General features: G+C 49.4%; 1 protein-coding gene across 1 annotated transcript in view; it reads right to left on the bottom strand.

Annotated features, from left to right (window-relative positions):
- Rftn2 (raftlin family member 2) overlaps positions 1–1,807 on the bottom strand; it is a 41,921-nt gene that overhangs the window by 9,859 nt on the left and 30,255 nt on the right. The gene's annotated exons all lie outside the window — the stretch shown is intronic.

The following is a 1,807-nucleotide window of genomic DNA, read 5'->3' as shown; positions in this document are numbered from 1 at the left end:
CCGCACGACTAGTAAGCCTAGTTCCAGAGGATTTGCATAAAACACTCACACACATAACATGAAGTAAATAGAAAGGAAGAAAGGAAGGAAGGAAGATCCACCATCTCTGTCCACTTAGTACAATGCGGGGCAAGAGTTCCGAGAAGAAAGACGAGAGCTGCCTGGGCATTCTAGGAGGATTCTATGACAATGCATATTTAGCGAGCAATTAGCTCCCCTGCCGTTCTAATTGTACATAAAGATAACCCTCCTGGGGGGCAGTAAGAGGCAAACTTCCAGGGTTCCATAACACCTAGAGGATCTGGGGTGCAGGAGAGATTTGTATGATGGTAGAGTTTTGGTGCCTCCTTTCCTCCCTAGGCTATAGAACTACCATACCGTCACTCCAAGGCACTGCCTGGCAGTTTGGCACAAAGTGGCTCAGTGTGGCTTCGTGTTTCACGGCCTACCTCCGTTTCAAGGTATTCCTGGGGGCCATAATTTATTTTAGTTCCATCCTTAGGCTCAGTCTGGTCCTGTTGTTCCTAAACCGATCCTGACCGGATGCAGGAAATGCCACTGGAGCCCATGGTCTGTGGCTGAGCAGAAGAAGGGCTGGCTGCCAGATGTCCTGCCCATTCATGCAGGGCAGTGTGGGAAACACTTAGAAGGGGGACCCGCTGGAATCTCCCAATGAATGGGAAGGAATAATTACACTGTTCCTTAGGGAAGAGGAGAGGAGAGGGTCAGGGTTTACACATTCTGGAAGTCTATCAGTCAGCAGAGGCGAACCATCAAAAGGAGACAAAGATGCCAGATGTGGTGGTGGTGCACACATTTAATCCCAGCAGTTGGGGGCGGGCAGAGGCAGGTGGTTATCTGTGAGTTCAAGACCAACCTGGTCTACAGAGTGAGTTCCAGGACAGCCAAGTCTGCACAGGGAGACCTTGTCTCAAAAACAAACAAAACAAGAAAGAAAGGAAGGAAGAAAAGAAAAAGCAACCAAACAAAAACTGAAAAGGTGCCGGCTGCAGACACACCGGTTGTTCAGAAGATGTGTGTGGACCAGTGGGTGCACACTGGGGGCTCAGGGCAGAGGAATTCCTTTGTCTTTCAGAAAGCCCTGACTTTCTCAAATGTCCCCGCGTTTGAGGGTCCCACCCTCTAAGCCGTAGACTGTCAGGCTGGTGGGCCTGTAGAGCTGTGTAAACTTTCCGGCAGTTTACACAGGGCCATTGCTGACTGATGAATAAAGTTGGAAAAAAAAATGTTTTCAGGAGTGGGCCAACTCTGGGAGGAGAAAAGTGGACGAGCTCTTTGCTTATCTCTCACCGCTCCTCTTGTGATCTTTTCTCTTTCGTTTTTGCTTTTTGAGCCAGGGTTTCTCTGTAGCTTTGGAGCCTGTCCTGGAACTAGCTCTTGTAGCCCAGTCTGACCTCAAACTCACAGAGATCCGCCTGCCTCTGCCTCCCCAGTGCTGGGATTAAAGGTGTGTGCCACCACCGCTCGGCTCTCTTGTGATCTTTTAAACTTAAGTGTCCTCTTACATCCTTGATACCTCTGCCCACTTAAAAAAAGTGTGCTTTTTTCTAAAGCCATGTCAATCACAGCTTTACACAGGACTAGAGGAGATCAATGAGACCAGGAAATGGGGGTTCTCACACCTGTTCTTAGTCACCCACGATGGTCACTTGGAACATGAAGTCACAGTGACAAGTCCCTGGGGGCACTGTGACACCAGTCACGTTCAGGATGCCAGGGGGGGAAGCAGGAGCATCTCCGGTTGGAAGAGACCGTGAAGGAACTTACACATAAGAATCATTGGCCT

The sequence above is a fragment of the Microtus ochrogaster genome, unplaced genomic scaffold, assembly GCF_000317375.1.
Source record: "Microtus ochrogaster isolate Prairie Vole_2 unplaced genomic scaffold, MicOch1.0 UNK8, whole genome shotgun sequence".
In the NCBI taxonomy this organism is placed as follows: Eukaryota; Metazoa; Chordata; class Mammalia; order Rodentia; family Cricetidae; genus Microtus; species Microtus ochrogaster.
This window is presented reverse-complemented; position numbering and strand designations above follow the sequence as displayed.